The sequence below is a fragment of the Clupea harengus genome, chromosome 8 (genome assembly GCF_900700415.2).
Source record: "Clupea harengus chromosome 8, Ch_v2.0.2, whole genome shotgun sequence".
Classification (NCBI taxonomy): Eukaryota; Metazoa; Chordata; class Actinopteri; order Clupeiformes; family Clupeidae; genus Clupea; species Clupea harengus.
This window is the reverse complement of record NC_045159.1, coordinates 18,202,649-18,223,552: the sequence shown is the minus strand read 5'-3', so window position 1 is coordinate 18,223,552 and position 20,904 is coordinate 18,202,649. Positions and strand designations below refer to the sequence as shown.

The window sequence follows — 20,904 nt, the reverse complement described above, 5'->3', positions numbered from 1 at the left end:
TCAGTGTGTTCAGAAACACCTCACTGCACACGAGGGCCCGGAAAAACAACCAACAAAAAAGACTGCATGGATCGACTACACCGCACTCCCGCGAGCCTCTATACACTCTCTCACACACACACACACACACACACACACCACACACACACACACACACACACACACTCCTCCCCCTCTTCCTCTCTGGTCTCTCCTCCAATCCTCTGTATGGCACTGCTCTTCTGCTGATCCGTGATGTCAGACTCATACACCTCACCACAGACGAGACAAAAACACTGCTGGCTTTAGTCCCACACACACACACACACACACACACACACACACACACACACACACACACACACACACACAAAAACACACACACACACAAAAACACTGCTGGGTTTAGTCCCACATAGACACACAGACACACACACACACACACACACACACACACACACACACACACACACACAAAAACACTGCTGGCTTTAGTCCCCCACACACACACACGCACACACACACAAAAACACTGCTGGGTTTAGTCCCTGGCTCTGGGAGGTGAAGCTCTTGTATTTTTCCTTTTTTTTTTTCTTCCCGGGTCTTTCTGGAGTGCCCTGACAGAAATACAGAGAGGATGAAAAAAAGTGTCTACCCGGGGGAAGGAGAGTGTGCGTGTGAGTGTGTGTTGGTGTGTGTGTGTGTGTGTGGTGGGGAAGGGGGGATGTCACAATTCATAAATCATGCAGCATGTTGAAAGTGTTTTCTATGTTGTGATGACAGCGTTTGACATGTCAAGGTCCATCTCTGCAGCAACAATGCAAAAACATACACGCACACTAAATCCCACACACGCACTGTACTGTATACACACAAAAACACACACTTGTGTGGGGGTGAGATATAACATATGTAGGTGTGGGGAGTGAGAGAGGAACAATGCCTCTTAGGTCCTCAACACCACAGTAATTAATCCAATTCCGCTATGGTACTGCTTTCGCCTGCTGGTGAAGAAAGCCCTGTAGGGTTGTCACTCTAGAAGTGGCCAAGTGATTTAGGCTTTACTCTTTACTCTGTGGGCCTCCTGTATTCAACACTTACTCCGTAAGTAGCGCAGGAAGCTGAAGTATGAACTCAAACTTGATTTGGGTTGACAGGTAAATGTGGAAAACACTTAGGCCTTTTTACACGTAGTGTCCTTACGTTGTCTATGTCACACACATAAACACACACATAAACACACACACACACACACACACACACACACACACACACACACACACACACACACACACACACACACACACACACACACACACACACACACACACCTGCTCGAACAACAGATCCATTTTAAGGTTCATGGAGTAAATGCCCCTCAAAAGCTTCACTGCAATGAAAAAAACTCACAATCCCGATTCATAGATGGTATTTTTTCGAAAAACAGGATTTGCATCCTGTATCCAGACAGAGCCTGTTAGCCTGTGAGAGCACAGCAGGAGTGCCCTTCCGCAATTAGCTGGATAATGGCAAAGAGAGAGACACACACACACACACACATAAGCACCAATCCACATTAGCCACTGATGATGTGCGATGTCAAACAGCAGTCTCGTAATGTGTTTGTAATGCAAGACAATGAGGGTGACGGATGACACACTGCGACTGAGGCTTGGTGAGCCATGGAGCTGACGGGGAGTTGCGCTCAATCTCGTAAAAGATTAGACCAAGGCCGCTTTGAGACGCTGGGCAAGGGGGCTGATGCCAGCAGGCCTGACTGGCCGACTGCCAGCGGACCACGAAATGATTTAGCACTAAATCCTGAAAATACACCCCTTTTTCAGTTTCCGCGCGTGTGACCTGAGTTTAAGACGAGTTTTCTCAACACGGCTGGGATTGTTTGGACCCCCGATGTTCTGCCACTGAAAGGATTAATAACATATTAATCCTTCAGATACGCCATAGCACTCCATCGCAACTGGCCTGCCATTGAACTACTCTGTCACACGCTTAGGTCAAGTAGGCTTGCAAATGACTGGGAACAACAGGGATGAGGAAATAATTAACACTGATGAGCCGTTCTGCCTCACGCACAAGGCTGTACATTCATCACTCTGCATGTGTTTATACAAGCGTAGGAAAACTGAAAAAGCACATGACTCATTCAACAAAGGGGGTAGAAGCTCACATCCCAAGCCACTCTAAGGCTATGTCTACAAAACATCCATGTCATTTTGATGAGCTGAATTAGAAATGAAATGTGATTATGGCATGGACACACATGGACATTAGACATGTTGACATACATGGACATTAGACATGTTGACACACATGGACATTAGACATGTTGACACACATGGACATTAGACATGTTGACACACATGGACATCGGACATGAGGACACACATGGACATCGGACATGAGGACATACATGGACATCGGACATGAGGACACACCTATTACGCTGGGCCTTCATCTTACGTGCTACATCTGACCTCTGAGTGCAGGTAGGCTTATTCCTAAAGTCTCCAAAAAGGAGTTAATGAGTCTGTGTTATGTTTACATATTACAGTTCATCAGGTGACAGTCATGTTTGTTCATAATAAACATTTCAGAGATGGAATTAATTGACATATCAAAGAAAAGACAAGACATAAGCATACATCAGATGCTATTCTATTATTTCAGTGGACAGTCAAGAATAACTAAAGACACTGAAATAAAAGTGTCAATATAGGTATATAAATATATATAATATTTGAATCAGAGCTGAAGTCCCACAATACTATGTATTTAATGGTTAAAAACCATAATTGTTACGTGACACTGCTTCTGTTCAGATAATGTTCAGTGTACTTTCATATAAACAGTGACCTTGTTCACCGAGTGACTTCCTTGACTTAAACACCACTTTCAGTCAGTGTCATTAACCCGCCTCACATTGACCTGCAGTAACCCTCTGCAGGAGTACCTACCCGAGTCAAGAGGCTGGAGAGGATGGGGTCTTAAGGTAGCCATCATAAGGTCACTGAACAATCAGTCTCTCTGCCATGCATACCCAGTTTCAAAGAGATCCTTGTATAGTGCAGTCCATGAGCTTTAAGGGCAAAACAGAGAAAGAGAGAGAGAAAAAAGAAAAAGACACGAGAGAGGGGAAAGTGAAAGAGAGAAAGAGAGAGAGAGAGAAAGGAGGGTGGGGGAGAGAGGAAAGAGAAAAAAGGAGAAAGAGAGAGAGAAAAGAGAGAGAAAAAAAGAAAAAGACATGAGAGAGGGGAAAGAGAAAGAGAGAAAGAGAGAGAAAGGAGATTGAGGGAGAGAGGAAAGAGAAAAAAAGGAGAAGAGAGAGAGAGAAAGGAGAGTGAGGGAGAGGGGAGAGAGAAAGAAGGAGAGATAGATAAAGGAGAAGGTGAATAAGAAAGGATGGTCTTTTGGCAACAAGGTTCATTACAGTCCCATTTAGGTGAGTGAATAGGCTGGCGATGATATGTAATTTACTGGAGGTTCACGCTCGGGTGGCTTCAAAAGGAGGGTGAAAGCCTCTCCCTCGGCCTCCCCACCTGATCTCACACCGTGACACAAAGCAGGAGAGGTCATTAGAGTCTCTCGCCGGCCCCACCAAAACACTTATGAGTGATACTTACATCACTTACATCACAGACTTATCAACTACCTGAGGGGAATGAAGAGGGGGAGAGAAAAGGGACAAAAAGATACAGGAAAAGAGAGGCAAAAAAATAAGGCAAAATGAAAATGCATGGAATGGAAGGAAGAGAGAGAAAAAGAAAAGAGAGAGATAGAGCGAAAGAAGGCTGAATAAAGAGAGAGCGAAAGAAAGGCTGAATAAAGAGAGAGAGAGAGCGAAAGAAAGGCTGAATAGAGCGAGAGAGATTGAGAAGGCAGGACGATGGCGGAACACATTTTCACAACAGCGGAGCGGAGTGTGTGTTCAACATAATTTCAAAGGACTCCAGGACGCTCTGCTCATCGCCCCGTCACTCCGTAGAGTCACACCCGGCAGAGCCGTTCTAGCGCCTCTCAAACAAGCAGCCAATCAGAGGAAATTGCATTATTGTTGCTGCAATCACCGCCAAAGTGTGGCTCAAATTGTTTCCTTGGGCCTGGGCTGTTTTGGGTGATTTGACAGTCACATTCAGTGCAAGCCGGGGCCAAGCTTGCCTCCAATTACTGCCAACAGTTGGTGGAGTTTTTTGTGCAGTTGTGTGCACAAGGTTTTCATAGTGTGTGAGTAACTATTTGTGTGTGTGTGTGCAAAAGAAAAAGAAAGAAGTTGAGAAACAGAAAGAGAGTGTGTGAGCAACTGTGTTTGTGTTGTGTGTGTGTGTGTGTGTGTGTGTGTGTGACTGTATATTTGCCTGTGTGTGTCTGTATGTTTGTCTGTGTATGTCTGTGTGTCTGTATGTTTGTCTGTATGTTTGTCTGTGTGCGTGTGTGTGTGTGTGTGTGTGCCTGTGCGTGCGTGTGTGTGTGTGTGCCTGTGCGCGTGCGTGTGTGTGTGTGTTTGTGTGTAACTGCGCGTGCGTGCATACGTGCATGCGTGCGTGCGTGCGTGCGTGCGTGTCTGTTTGTGCATGCGCGTGTGTGTGTGTGTGTGTGTGTGTGTGTGTGTGTGTTTGTGACTCTGGTGTGTATTAGTGATAAAGCAGAAGTGGAAGGAGCCTGCCAGCCTGCCAGTCTTCCACTCAGACAAACCCAAGGTCCATAAAAAGACTCAGCCCAGACCTCAACAGCTGCAATTCCTCCATGTCAGTGTCTCTTAACGATGTCTGAGGTGGCCATTTCAAAAGTTTGCGTATGTGTGTGTCTGTGTGGGTGTGTGTGAGAGACAGCGAGAGAGAAAAAGAGAGAGAGAGAGCGAGAGAGAGAGAGTGTGTGTGGGTGTGTGTGAGAGTGAGAGTGAGAGTGAGAGTGTGTGTGTGTGTGTGTGTGTGTGTGAGTGAGTTGCAGGAGAATCAGTGTTTGCATGTCCACTTTCACACATGCAAGCCTCAGGGTTTTGAGACTGGAATATCAAATCGTGTTAAGAGCAGAGATGTTGAAGACCAGCAGGTCTGACAACAACAACAACAACAACAACAAAAACAACAACAGCACGTCTACAACAGTCTACAGAACAGGAGCAAAACCAGTAATGCCTCACAGTTCTGCTCATAGGTCTCCAAGGCACCTCTAGAACCTGTGATGAGAACCCACTTACACAACTTACACAGCACAAATACAAATTCACAACTGCTGATACCAATTGGTGACCACTGTCACTGAGGATGCTGCTGTCCATTCAGTTTGGATGTGAATACCACCGTACCATTCCATCCCTCATGTAGAGTGCCCAGCCGACGCAATCATGGCTGCCCATCAGCAGGCCCATGCTACGGAGAGGGATATGAGGTTGTGGTAATGTGATGTGTTAATGGGTGCTGACGTCGCAGAAAGACAGACTGGGTTTGCACACTGCTTCAGGCTAGGGACAATAATCATCACTATGATCATTACAGGATCCCGGGCACAGAGTTGGCATCCGCGGGCTGGCAGATGGCACGGATGCCAGTCAAGGGAGAGCGGGAGAGAGGGGAGGGGCAGCTGGATTCCTTTTAGTTTTTACAGAGTAGAGTTAACTGTCTCTGAACAATGGAAAAAGTTCAATCTTTTTCAATTCAAATTCAAATGTATACTGTATATATATAACAAAGAAGAACTTATAATGAACAAGGTGGTTTATAGGGGTCCAAGCCAAGGCCTCAAAGGCAGACACTATTTGTATGAGGAAGAAATATGTCTCTCTACACCAGTACTTCCAGCTTTTGCATAATAGAAGATCAACTGCATTGCTTGGTGACAAAACATTCATTTTTTATACCTTTTTGTTTTTTGGTCCATGACAATTCTGTCTCAGCAGACATCCGAGTCCCTGTCCAGATATGGCCTGTCCCTGTCCACTGCTCTCTTCACCCTCCTGTTCCCTTCTTACCACCCTGCTGCCCCCCTCAGGGGCAAGAATGCCCTTCTCTTGCCCAGCCAACCCTCTGCCAAAACAGCAGCTGCCCCTGCTGACACACATCTAGCCCCGATCCGGCCCCAACACAGCCCCCGTCACTGTCGAGTCAGCATCGAGTGCATTTCTGGGTAAAGTGGAGCAGGTCTCCTGGGGAGCCACTCTCTGCCCTTTACTAATTTAAACGCACGCTTGAAGCTTTAAAACGTTATTGTCAGCCAAGTCAAGCTTGACTTGCTCTTGGGTCTTCAGGTGCTCTTTGCTGCCTGCTCGAATTTCTTTCCTTCCATATTAAAATGAGTAGCGCGGAGCCTCGATAACACATAGCGGAACTCCAGTCGTTCAAAAACCAACCCTTCACAGGGGATGTAAGTTCAAGTTTCAGTAGGCCTCAAATAATACTCCATAAATCTTGAATCTATTATACCAAAAGAAAGTGTGTGTGGTATTTCAATATTTTATCGTGGCTATATTTCAACGCTATATTATGCGGATACTCAATCCTTTGAGCTAAGTTGTGCTCTGACCTCATCGTTCCTGGCTGCTCATGCCCTTCCAGGCTGAAGGGGTCAGCCTTCACATCTATTCCCCCCAGCACAGAGACAGGGCAGCCTCCCATCTACCCCCCCCCCCCCCCCGCACAGAGACAGGGCACCCTCCACATCTATTCCCCCCCGCAACAGAGACAGGGCAGACTCCACATCTATTTCCCCCAGCACAGACAGGGCAGATGAAAGCTACAGGTATATTTGGACTGGAGAAATGTGACTGCTGACAGTAGCCCTAAGGTGGGAAATGTTGCAGAAAGGTATGTGACTGCTGACAGAAACCCTAACTGTGTAAAATGTGGGGGGAATCCTTCACTGCTTGCACAACCATAAGAGATATCACATTTAATTCAGTAACTATTTTTACCTAAAGCATATATTTATCTTCATAGTTCTGATGCTCTCTCTCTCTGTCTCCCTCCCTCTCTCTCCCCTCTGTCTCTCTCTCTCCCCATCTGTCTCCCTCTCTCTCCCCCATCAAAGCGCAGTGGCAGTTATCTATTAATGATCCTGCCCGGATCTTTTTCACACACCCACCAGCCATCTTCTCACATCTTGGCCTTTGCTTCACCCCCACAGCAGGGACTCCTGGAGACACGTCCAGACAGGACGACCTGCTCGCCTCATCTAAAGGGCTTTCAACATGGCTGCAATCAGATCGACCTGCCAGTGATGTCCAAAACACATACTGACCACCATCTACCACCTCTGAGGGGACACAACATCAGTTAGAGCATGATGCTTCTGTACCTAAGAATAGTCTACTACTGGTAGTCATAGTGTACTAATGGGAACCGTTTTAGTGAGTGCTCTCTGGTTGGTACTGTGTACTTAAATATTAATTTGTTTGTAACTACAAAGTATGTTTTGAGATAACAATGTATTATTCTAAGAGTGGGTTTGGTAAATAGTTGGGTTAGGAATATGTAACATATTGTGCATGGTACTGTATTGTTCAACAGTACTATAGTACATCATTTAAGGTAGTACTCGGGCGATAGTGGTTCAGGAGGTAGAGGAGCGTTTACCAAATGGAAGGTTTCTAGTTCGATCACGACTCCTCCTCCCCAAGTGTTGAAGTGTCCTTGAGCAAGACACTGAACCCCCAATGGCTCCAGATGGTTGGCAGGTTGGCACCTTAGATAGTAGCTCTGCCATCGGTATGTGAATGGGTAGATTGTCTGACGCATTAATCTGTAAAGTGCTTTAAGTAAAAAAAAAGCGCTATATAAACGCCAGTCCCTTTACATTTACTTACTTAGTGCAGTCTATTAAGGAAACTGGAAAGAGAGTGGACCACCTGGTCTTTGGCATGACGTTGTGCGTTTCTCACCCAGGATAGGGGCGTCTGGAGACAATCAGCCCAAGCTGTTCGTGGTGGATGGCAGCGTAATCCGACGCAGCGAGGGCCATGCTTACAGGCTTACCCTCAGAAACCCACCCTCCTCAGCTCAGGTCGGGCAAACACACACACAGACACACACACACACACACACACACACACACAGACACAGACACGCACACACACACACACAGACAGACAGACAGACAGACAGACAGACAGACAGACAGACAGACACACCACACACACACACAGACCACACACACACACACACACACAACCCTCTCCGCCGTGTTTGAAGCTCCGCCCACGCTTTGAACTCCCACCTTCAAAAATGTTGGATTGGTTTAAATATTTTCAAGTCGGCTAACCATCTAATCGCTCCCGCCCACATTTAAGCCAATTCCCCGTGTGTCTCTCCTTCCCCGGTGTGATGTGCGCCTGGGCCCAATGAGACTGTGAGCTCAGGAGCAGGGAATAGTCATTAAAGGTGCAAAAAAGCAAGCGGGAGGCTAATGTGTACCCTGCGCTTGACACGCTGAGAGCAAAAACACATCTACGCTGAGAACCGTCTTTGATCAAAGATTAGCCCTCAGGAAACAGGCTCTCCTGATGAAAGGCACACCTGTAAATAAGAAAGTTTAAAAAGACGGCCGCTCCAAACTGATATGGCCCAAGACTGATTCGGTGTTGCCAGCGCCTTTGTAAATAGAAAGTGAGTCGCTTAAACTAGAGTTTATTTCATGCTGTTTCTAAAAGATCTGTGATACTTTAAAATGAAACTCTTCAATCCACTTGAATCATGTTTTTAAATACATCTGAAATAGACTAGCCCAGTTTGGAGCAAAAAAAAAGGGACCTGTAACTTCATACAGATAATATGAGGGGCAATGCATATACCCTCTGGACAGCCAACTGAAAATCACAAGTAAAAGCGATGAATGGCAATTCATAATTAATATCCCATAATTAACAAATACACTTTCGACCAAAGTAGAAACTGGACGAAAGCCTCTCTCTGTGGTGAAAACCCGCCATAAATTGTCACGTCAAAGACACACGGAGGACACGTTTCAGTTAGATGCCCCAAACCCATCCGGGCACTGTCCACGAGAGTGGCCCCTGAGCCCCGGAGCAGTTGGGCGCCAGTGGGCACGCAGTGGGCATGCAGCGGGCACGCACAGCTGAATTATGTATGGCCATGTGTGAGGAGCCTGAGTCACCAGCTCACGCTGAGTTGCTGCAGCCAAACAGGGCACGCGGAGAAAAGGAAAACAAATCACATAATTACACTGCGTCTGATTTATCATTCTTAATAATCGGGGTAATTACAATGACGATATAACATTGTGGTAGAGAACGTTTTTCTTCCTTTAGCCTAAAGGGCACTTAAAAAAAAACATCAATCACATTCATCATCACTAATCATCAACAAAAACAAACACATAAATGAATCAATTAAAAATGATTTCCAAATGCATTCATTTCAGTCAGTGTTTTCAGTATCCAGTACTGTTATTATTTCTTTGAAGCAAAGTTGTATGGACAAACCTACATGAGCTGTATGTGATGATGGCATACAAACTTGTGTGCAACACCAATGTGATGGTGAAATCCCAACATGTAAAGGACCTTTTTTAAGGGGCTCTTCTTCAAAAGGAAAACACAAAATCCCTGACGACTTGAGCTTTATCCTTTAACAGGGCATCCTTAAAGACAATGAAAGATTATGTAAACCCAGACTAATCCCTTCTGATTAAGCCACTGATTTTCCCAGGCATTCCCCCACTGCATTGACTCAAAGATGCTTCATTAAGTGCGTTTTCCCAATCTTGCTTTCACAGACCACTTTCTCAAACCCAAACTTCCTCCTCTCTTTCTCCCTTCCGTCCTTACAGAAAAGGGCGAGCTTCAACAGAGCACTTGCCAACAGCATGCCAAGACGAGCTCCATTAGTCCACGCACTGCTCTATGGCAGCAGACAGAGAGAGAGAGAGAGCTTCTGCAGTTATCACAGTAAAAATATAATTGCATTGACTGTAATGTAAAAAAACATAATTATCTCAACAACCATGTCAATTATTGTCGTGTTTTTTTTCGGAATCCATTGTTGGAGTCAACAGCTTGCTGCTTAATGTCAAATATATGGCTGAGAACTTCTGCTTCCAGTATCTTTCTTCGTCACAAAGCGAGTCCAAAATCACTGTGTAGCCCACGCAAATAATGGTCTACAGCATATTTACTATGAAATGGCAGGACTGTTACAAAATATTCGACAACTGTCACCATATCAGATTGCGGTCCAATCATTAGCGTGCTACAGTCCTCCCACTGTACAGTAGGCAGGCGGCAGGTTTTTGGCCAAACAGACTTAGACAAGAGAAGAACAGAACAAGCAGTCCACTGCAGCTGATCTTCCAGGGCAGCTGTAACATAATCAGAAGCTGGAGGGACTGTAATTCTTAGCTAACTAGGTCTAAACGTTAAGGTCTACGATTATAATCTAAATGTTAAGGTCTGAGGTCTATGATTAAAATCTAAATGGTAAGGTCTGAGGTATAAGGTTAACGTCTAAATGTTAAGGTCTGAGGGTAAGGTTAACGTCTAAACGTTAAGGTCTGAGTGTACGGTTAAGGTCTAAACGTTAAGGTCTGAGGGTAAGGTTAAGGTCTAAATGTTAAGGTCTGAGGTCTACGCTTAAGGTCTAAACGTTGAATTGCTTAAAGAGCAAAACAGTTTCATGGACTAAAATTGGTGGAGTGTTTGAATGAGTCCAAATCTCATGGTACACTGCACACATACACTGCAGATGGCATGGACATCTGATGGCATGGATCATCTTTCATTTATGAATCATTTCTCATGCACAACACTGGTGCAGTCTGTTGAAAAAAACAACTGTCTCTAAATAAACAGCCACACTCACACAACCCTGCACACACACACACATGCTAGCACATACGTTGCACCCACAAACACATGCTATAAAAAACACACACCTACACACACAGACACACACACATACAGAAAAAACAAACACACACACACACACACACACACACACAAACAGACACACACACACACACACAGACAAACACACACAAACAGACACACACACAAAGACACACACACACACAAACACACACACACAAACAGACTCACACACAAACAGACACACACACAAACAGACAGACACACACACACACACACACACAAACACAAACAGACAAACAGACACACACACACAAACAGACAAACAGACACACACACACAAACACCTCTCTCCCTGGTGATGCTAAATGTCAGCTCCACTTTCTTGCCTTGCCTGATCAGCTCAACGAGCATGTGGAAGACTGACGCGTTCTCACTCTCACAGGCACACAGTCACAACTCTGTCTGCCGTTACCACGTTCACACAGAAACATCACTCTGTCCACACGCACGCACACAAACACACACACCAAGTTTACACGTAAACATCTTTCAGTCAACACACACACACACACACACACATAGTTTACACTTGAACATCATTCAGTCAACACACACACATACTGTACACCAAGTTTACACGTAAACATCTTTCAGTCAACACACACACACATACATCAAGTTTACACGTAAACATCATTCATTCCACACACACACACACACCCACACACACACACACACACAAACAAACACGCACACACACAAACTCGGTCCACATCTACATGTACATATAACACACACAGCTCCATCAAGTCTCCAAGGAAACAAAGCAGAAATGGCTGCTCTGCATACTATTACATGAATCAATCCATTCCATGTTGCATAATTTTGCCATCAGGCCTGCTGCAGGGTCCTCCTCCTGCCACTAATAATTATGTAATAACTGGAACAGGTTCTTGCCCAATACATGCATGAACTGATGCCTCTTACTGACAGAAAATGGACAAAAATGCCCTGAAACGTAATACTTGATCACGGACAGCCAGCCAAACATCTACCAGGGCAGCTTGAAACATAACCAGAAGATGGAGGGACTGTATTTCTTAACTTTAAGGGCTAAACGGATGCCTCTTACTGACGGAAAATGGACAAAAATGCCCTCAAACTGAATATAAGAGGGTAGCTGGAGAAGTGGAGGACAGTGTATAGTGGATAGTTCTGGGTACATTGTGTGTCTGTATGTGTGTGTGTGTGTGTGTGTGTGTGTGTGTGTGTGTGTGTGTGTGTGTGTGTGTGTGTTTACGATGGACAATTGACTTCTGCGTGACAGCTTTATTACACCAGGCTTGGTTTCCTAATGCGCTGACGTCTCGTACGGCTAAAGACTCCAGAGCCGTCTTGAGAAGGCAACCACTGGCTAATAGAAAGTTTATTATTATTAAAGATATTATTAGAGATACTATTAACGATAGATGACTTGAGAAAAATATTTTGGTTTATCAACAAAGTAGGGATGCAAGCTTTGTTGTAAAGCAAATAGTTTAAAATATAAGTGTATGCGAAGACCACTGAGGCTTTGCCTCCTGAACTGCAAACTACATCATTAGCTGCTCGGTGTTCAGAGAGTTTTTAGACGGAACTACAAATATCTTCCTAACAGATGGTGGAGTCGTCAATCACTCAAACAGCCTCGCTTCTTTACACGTTAGGCATATGGTGTGAATCCACAGTATATGACTGAATGTACTCATCCTTCCCCCCCCACAGACTTCCCCTCACACGGATGCAGGCGGGAGTCCGTTGCGCCGCAGTCTTTTTCGGTGCCAATTTCTCTCAGTGTACATTTCTACTGCCCCTTCGCATCAGGCCTGACCTGGAGTAACCTCGGAAAACAACACAAACATGATCCACGAGGTCAAAAAACGCCAAAACAGGAACCAAATGGGCCGCGCGTACTATTACATCGGTCGAGTCGAGCTGCCGTTGAAGCTCTTTGCTATTTCAAAAGAGAATTATGGGAATGATGTCCATCCAGTTATATAAGATGAAAGCATATATGAAATGGCACTGTTATGTCACAAACAGACACAAATCTCCTGGGAGGGAGGACTAAACAACCGAGGAAGAGAGATAATGCCTGGGGTCTTTACATAAGGGCATACCCATCCTGGATTGGTAAAGTGGCCGCCAGCGGTTTGCTGAGGTCTAATCCTCTGGTCCCTGTTGGTGACGGGCTTGGGCATCCCTGTCATCATTGGCTCTCAGGCTTGTTCTGCAGGGTCAGCTCTGGCTCCCCTGGCAAGGGGACAGGGCAATAACTAACTCCCAGCCAACGCCATATCCCAAAACACCCGACTGGTTTTGAACTAACTTCCAGCTGACGCCATAGCCCAAAACGCCCTAATGGTTTTTAACTAACTCCCAGCCGATGCCATAGCCCAAAACACCTGCATGGTTTTGAACAAACTCCCAGCCGACGCCATAGCCCAAAAACACCCGACTGGTTTTGCATAGTTTTGTATGGATGGCTCAGACACTGCGTGCGAGTTCCTGGGAATGAGATTATCTTGGAATTTGAATATGTCCACAGATGCACCAAGCTACTCTCCCAGCTCGTTAAACCTAAGATGCACTCGAAAGGAAGGAAATCAGGGCAGTAACTAAGATGTGTGTGTGTGTGTGTGTGATGGACTCCCAGAGGGATGAGGCTTACCCTTTACCCCACCATGGCCTTCTCCAGCAGCCCTAGTGTTCAGTTTTGTTGTGTAGTGTTGTGTTGTGTTGTTGTTCAGTTTTGTTTGTGTAGTTTGTTGTGTTGTGTTGTTGTTCAGTTTTGTTTAGGGGTTCTGTTGTGTTGTGTTGTTGTTCAGTTTTGTTTAGGGGTTCTGTTGTGTTGTGTTGTTGTTCAGTTTTGTTTGTGTAATCTTTTTTTTTTGTCTTTTTCCATAAAGTACTGGCTGGTGCTTCCAACTCCTGGTATCACCGTGTCGCTTGTGTGAATACCATGGGGTGTGAGTCACTTCTCCAGAGTGTGGCTACAGGTAATTAGCTGGATTAAAAATAAAGAGAAAACGAACACAAAAACCCACTTGCCTTGAAGCCAAGTTAAACCTAGAGGGAGGTGAGCTATCAGACCTGAGAAAAAAAAAACCTAATTTCTGAAAAGTCCCCCAACACTGTACTTATTCGTCCATACAAAGGAACAGCTCCTGCTGCAGCCACTCTATCGAGACCTCAGTCTCTTCATCGTCACCATTTTCATTCACCCGTTCCCCATCACTGCAGTTAAAGGGACAGCCCCACCCCTACCGAGAGACGTATGAACACACAAGAACACAGCAAGCGCCAGTAATCTATTAAACAAAGAAATAAACAAAACATAAATTCATGTAAGTGTACTTATGTGTATGTACTCATGTAAGTGTACTTATGTGTATGTACTCATGTTAGTGTACTTATGTGTATGTACTCATGTAAGTGTACTTATGTGTATGTACTCATGTAAGTGTACTTAAGTGTATGTACTCATGTTAGTGTACTTATGTGTATGTACTCATGTAAGTGTACTTATGTGTATGTACTCATGTTAGTGTACTTATGTGTATGTACTCATGTAAGTGTACTTATGTGTATGTACTCATGTAAGTGTACTTATGAGTATGTACTCATGTAAGTGTACTTATGTGTATGTACTTAACACTGTTAAATGTCAGCCTGCACCCACAATGGCTCTAAGACGACAAGGAGGAAAGGAGATGGTAATCACGAACTTTATTTGTATAAAGATTAGTCTGTGAGTCGCTGCACAGTGCACTGCCATGTGTGATGCGCTGTGCTGTGCTGTGCTGTGCTGTGCTGTGCTGTGCTGTGCTGTGCTGTGCTGTGCTGTGCTGTGAGTGCGGTGCCTGGTTAAAAGTGCAATATGTAGTTTCTTTGTCAAAAATGAAAGCCTTTCAGCACCAACCATAATGATTAATGTCATTCTAAAGCTGAAATATGAAAATAAAATAAAAGTTCTTGTCTGTCAATATTCCTGTGTAGTTTTGCCTCTCGATTGTTGGTTTCAGGTGTTTTTATGCAGCACTTTACCTTTCTCAGGGCTAGACAATGTAAACAAATTCAGCCAAAGGACCACAAGAGCTGAAAAAGGATACATACAATTCACAGGGCCACCATAACTACATCATTGATGTTCATGACAAAAACAACATATTGTACATTCAATATGTCCGCTTTCTCAGTCAACTGTAAAAATATGGGTCACATTAAGAAAATACAGACTAGTCACTTTGGTCTAAGAGAAGTGTTGTTTGGTCTGAGAAGTACTGTATACCTTCCTTTACTTGGGCATTAATGAACCAAACACCTCACAACAACACAAACTGCCAACAGCACGTTTAAAATTCTGCCCACGTTTTAATCCAAATGAATTACTTGTAACACTTGCAAGCATTCCGAGAAACAAGGAGAAGTGACTAATTAGAAAACAGCACAAACAAAGGAAAATGCCACGAATGAAAATGACCAACACTCATTCTGACATTAGCAACGCATAAACAAATGAAATGAAAGGATTTGATTAATTAATTGATTAATTGAATAACGAAACGCCTGTATTCAGTTCTGTTATGTGAGGCTTGTATTCCTCTCAAGTCATGACAGTGTACTGGTAGTACTGGTACTGGCAAAACGCATCACTTCCCTGCACTGAGGCTTGCTTTAGCTTTAGATAAAAGCCTGTGATAAATAAATAAAAGGGATGGAATGTGCCTAAGTGGCCATACCGGCTGTGGAGAAACAAGCGGACGCAGACATACAGTAAAGATGAGTGGAAGCAAATTTGCCCTCAAATGCCAAGCTGATAAAGCAGGTGTTAAATCTGATTTCGGCGACTTCTGTGACTGCGACTCGTTCACAGATATGGTTCTGACCCAGAGTGGAGGGAGTGGCTGCTGTGGGCCAAGATCTGTTCCAGAATCGCCTGATAAAATCGGACGGAGGTGAGAGCAGTAGCGGGCCATGGAGCAGAGCATCAGGAGATTTGAGTTATACACAGGAAAAGAGGTTACATTCCTTGTGCCATTGGTTGGGGACTTTCCACAATCGCCAGTCATCTCACTGTCACATTCAGGTACTCATACCCAACAACCTTACCTAACGAATAATAATAACTGCCCAACCATAAATCCTGAGCAGCAGGAAACAACAACACACATATGGCTGGAAAAAGAGGAAAATTCTAAAATAATGTAGTAGTATATTATACCATAGTAAAATATTGTATAAATATATAACATGTAATACTGTATGAATATTCTACAAATATTATCTCATTAAAATCTCGTGTTGACTAGAACTGGGAACAAGCTACGGATATAAAGGAGGCAAGGGGAGCAGGAGCAGGAGCAGGAGCAGGAGCAGGAGCAGGAGCAGGAGCAGGAGGATTGGGCCTTCAGCAGGAGTGAGTCATGAGCTCATGAGTCACATGGGGAGGAGTCTGAGAGCGGCACCCAACCCACAACCACATCCCAGACCCAATTAAAAATGCATGAGCCTCTGAGGGTGAACCACGTAAGCTCAGGCCCTGCCGCACGAGAACCTCCAACATCTTCTCCCCCAACAAGCGAAGACGAGAACCTCCCTCAGGGTCTCCACCCATTTCCACTGACAACATTTGGGTACTATTATCACGCCGCAGAAATTCACACCACGAAAACATTATCCATGGACGAGAACAATAGCACAATAGAACAATCATTCATTTCATTACACCTACATTCATTTTCATGACTTTTCCAAAAGTTAATTTTAAAATTCCATGACTTTTCCAGTACTTCCATGACCGTGGGAGCCCTGTTCTGTACTTCCCCACGGGCCTTGTTCACTGGCATGTAAGAAATAGAAGATAGACCAAGTGTGGAGAGGGCTGAGAGAGTGAGCGCTGTCGTATCACATCACCAATCAAACGCACTCCACTAGACAAGCGCAGCTATGGGGAGCTGGGAGGCGCGGCTGCAACCACAGCTAGGAGGTTTATGACACACATTCACCACTGCTCTTTCTTGACCTTTCGCATCAGACGGCCATGATCACATTTGCCCTATTTCAATTTATTCGTAGCTGTCTGAGTCTGCTCTTTCAAATGTCTACAAAGACAATAGGAAAGGCTGGATGGTCACTGACTACAACTAACGATGACTAATGACCCATTTAGCATTGAGAATGTTAAGAATTTTGACTAGAAGAAAGCTGACTAATGACTGAGATTAGTTTGTAATGTCTGCTTCTAACACAATGCAAAAGTGAAGCCTGTGGCTTTCCTCGACACTGTGTCTGATGCTTTGTCTTGTATGCTCTGGAAAACGTTGTGCTTATGTAACCAACCACAAGTTCTGCTAAACACTGTCTGTGTGCTGATTGGATTTCAATCAACAGATCACATGAAGAGGGCATAACAGAAAAGCTAAAGCAAAGTGTATTGTGAATGCCAGAACAACGTACCTAAAATCACACTTAGATAGACACCCCCAGGCAAAATAAAGAGCAGGCAGGCCCAACGACACCTGGAGACTGGCAGTAAACGGCCGAGCCAGAGGAGACAGGTTTAAAATGGGCCGCAGCACAAGAACTAGCACGAGAAATGGAGGAAGATTAAGATCAAAGCGTATATGACATTTGTGTTTCTTATTTTGTTATTGTGTTGTTTATGTAAAAGGCTTAAACTAAGCAAAGTGAACTGCATCCACGGGTGCCATACATGTGAGCCATTGATTACAACAACAAAGAACACCGTGATCCAGGTAGGGACTGGAAAGCAACAGAAAACACGATTGGATTACATGTTTTTATGATATAATGGTGTTCCTTCAAGCGTTTCTGAGTCCTATTGTTACTATGTACTTCCCTTTAAGCTGTGTGAAGCAAATTTGCTGCATCAACAACGCCCCCAGGGTGTCTGTCAGCTGCCTCTCAAGAAATCTTTTTCTATCTCAAGCTTTTACAAAAGAATACTCACATGTGCATTTTCTCCTTCGTAACTTAAAAAAGCCTATTGTGAGGTGGAGGATAGGGGAGCGCAGCTCAAATTAAGAGCGTATTCATCACAGAACGCTTTATCCCTCTCTTTGTCTTAGACTTCTATCCGACGAGACAGGGGGAAAAAAGAGACAGATGAAATATCAAATTTTCCAGCTGAACAAAAAAACCGTAAAAGAACTAAAACTAAAAAGTGCCCCCATTAAACTGAGTTCAAACCACTCGAGAGACACAATGAGGGTTGTTGGGGTGCCCAGGATCTTTGAGCAATAAAACAATACACTACATGCATGACGTCTGTTCAGTATACACTCTATTCCCAGCCCAGTACAGGCTCAATTCATTTAAATTATATTCTATTCATATAGCACCCTTAACAATATACATTGTCTCAAAGCACTTTACAGAGCCTGAGGCCTGAAACACATAGAGCAAGCACAAGCTGATGGTGGCGAGGAAAACCTTCCGTTTAACAGGAAGAAACCTTGAGCAGAACACCAGCTCAGAGTGGGGACCCATCTGCCTGAGGCCTGCCTGCTGATGAATGTGAGCATCCAAGAAGCTCTACATTAAGTAAACAATTAAAATGTTACTGTTTGATGCTGAGTGTCAATTCATGTTCGCCACATCCAAACATGTAATTACTTTCTAACCTAAAGAGCAATGACTAAAGTCGTGACTGTACTGCATCTCTGATCGGGTACACAGTACCACCATCTACGGCATACTGGCAGTTGGCCTGCTTCAGTGACATCCTTATCACCTTCATTCATTTGCAGATGGGTTAGCCAACACCTTAGTGTCCCCCACCACTGTCCTGTTAGCCTGCTTCACAGTGACTGGAACATTGTACAGGTTATGTCACCTCTTACCTCAACACAGACTCCATCTTGTTTGATATGCCTGCTTGCATTCCAACTCCAGACATATTCCAGACGACTTCAGTTATCGATGGGCGCTTTGATAAAATCCTATAAATCCTTTGTCTACTCCCTGTGGTCTTTAACCCAAAGGTTTATTAAATGAAATGAATTTGTTTCTGCTGGATTACTGATTCGTTTACACCAGGTACTGCGCCTTTCTTTCCCCGTGCTTAGAGGACTTAGCAAGAGAGTGCTTGATCTTCAACTCCTGCAGGGTACCTGAACAATGTCATTTTCTGAGGAAGTAAATTGCCCTTTTCTCTGAAGCTAATGGGCCTCAAATTTCTTCCTCGGTTATTACGGGAGACGGTGGAAGCATTTTGAGAGGGTACATTATTTCTTTTTGATCTAGACTGAAAGAAAAGCATGGGCAAATTATCACAGTTTGAATATTACTTTTGCCTATTAAAAGAGGGGAGTGCTGTTCCCCATATCTTCAGCTACCTCATAAGAATTCTGCTTTTGGAATATAATGCATCACTTTTTTTCACACAGAGCAAGAATTTGTTTTTGCATAAAAGGACAATTTAGGATCAGGTTCATGCAAAGATTGGATTTAATTCAGGAAGAAACCTTTATGGTGGTAAATGTTTGTACTTTCTAAAAGTCTTTTCATTCACTCTTGCAGTACTTATTTCATTAAGTGATTGGCTTGTTTCGTTTTCTTCACAGACTAAAGGGATTATTGGTTACTGGTGATACCCACTGTGGTTCTGTGATTCTGTTATTTTGATTCGACTGTCACACGGTTGTTGACTACACTCAAACAAATGTTAATATTTATTCAAACTAATTAAATCCCAACTGATTTAATCAGTTTCTGCACAGAAATGTTTCATTTTGACTGAGTCATCCAAAATATTTACAAAAAAAAAAAATATTATGGGCTTATTATTCTAAGTCTGGCACTCTCATAGATGTATTGTGAAGCTGTGAGGATTCAGTCGCAGCCAAATTAAAGATGTGTTGTGTAGCCAGCCACAGATTTTATTTGAGGGGAAGAGACAGCACGGCATTGTTTGATTTCAGAAAATACTTAAGAAAGGCACAAGAGAGACACAGAAGAAAGGGAGAACGATGCTTAAGATAAAGGTCATACATAAAGAAACAAGGTTTTTTTCAACCCCCACATCACTGCGGGCCATACTTCCCAAAAGTATTATTTGTTCTACAACCATCGTAACTCACAGAGAGGGTTCCAAATGACTTGAGTGTAAAAGGGGCTTAAAGTAAATAACCCACGTGGGGGTTGTTTGAGCTCAACTGGTAGAGCAAGCTGCTGCATTGGGTTTGATTCCCAGGGAGCAGCCACAGGCCTACAGACGAACACGAACTGTCACGCAAGTCGCTTGAGGAGGAAACTGCCTCTGCTAAATGAATGAATGTACAGGTCAATACTTCCCTCATCAGTAATGTCCAGCCTGTCTGCACACCAGCCCCAGTCAATGAAACACAAGGGGAGTCTGGCCTGGAGAATGACTGGGAGAAATGAACAGAGGCAGGAGCTCATTTGAGCTGAATTAGTGCGAGCATGACAGCCATCCCAACCCCAGTACCACTGCATGAGAGAGGGGCAGGTTAGACAGGGGCTGCTGGACTCGGAGAGAGAGAGAGGGAGAGGGAAAGAGATAGAGGGACAGAGAGAGAGAGAGATAGAGAGAGGGACAGAGAGAGATAGAGAGAGGGAGAGAGAGAGAGAGAGACGGAGATGGAGAGGGCAGAGACAGAGAGAGAGAGAGAGAGGGAGACAAAGAGAGAGGGAGAGACTGAGAGAGAGGGAGAGGGAGGGAGAGACAGAGAGAGAGTAAGATGGAGTGGGAGTGAGAGAAAACGGGAGAGAGACAGAGAGGGGAGAGAGGGAGAGAGAGAGGGAGGGAGAGAGAGGGAGAGAGGGAGAGAGAGACAGAGAGAAAGAGAGAGAGTGAGAGAAAGAGAGAGAGGAAAGACACAGGATGATAGACTGTGTGCGTTCCTAAATGACCTCAATTACACAAAACAAAGGAGCAATACAGAGTCATTTCCGCTCAGACATGTTAATAGAAAACCCCAGTGGAGGGGCCCAATGCGCTCAGTGATTGAGTGGATTAAATGCACAAATGAAATATAATCAAATGACTCTTGCAATTGAAGTGGGGC

At 44.3% G+C, this 20,904-nt stretch overlaps 1 protein-coding gene across 1 annotated transcript in view; it reads right to left on the bottom strand.

Moving 5' to 3' along the window:
• Positions 1 to 1,286: 1,286 nt before the first annotated feature.
• The window catches only part of ripk4 (receptor-interacting serine-threonine kinase 4), a 31,980-nt gene continuing 12,362 nt past the window's right edge, over positions 1,287 to 20,904 (bottom strand). Inside the window, exon 9 of the transcript XR_006152541.1 lies at positions 1,287 to 1,310. The gene's annotated coding sequence lies outside the window, so the exon portion shown is untranslated. The remainder of the gene's footprint in view (positions 1,311 to 20,904) is intronic.